Below are 203 nucleotides of genomic sequence, written 5' to 3' on the forward strand. Positions count from 1 at the left end.
TGCTAGCGGTGGAGCAGAAACTAGCGATGGCGGGTTGCTGGCGTGCCTTTACGTAGTCGCTGTGTTTTTTGCTTTGTACGTGCGATTCCACCGCTCTAATCCCCATTGTCCCAAGTTTGAAAATCTTCCGACACATGACGCAGTTCGCTTCATAAGCATTTTCAGGCACCGACCATAACCAAGAATACTTGTTGTTATCAAGC

This window comes from Etheostoma spectabile, unplaced genomic scaffold (genome assembly GCF_008692095.1).
Source record: "Etheostoma spectabile isolate EspeVRDwgs_2016 unplaced genomic scaffold, UIUC_Espe_1.0 scaffold48, whole genome shotgun sequence".
Lineage (NCBI taxonomy): Eukaryota > Metazoa > Chordata > Actinopteri > Perciformes > Percidae > Etheostoma > Etheostoma spectabile.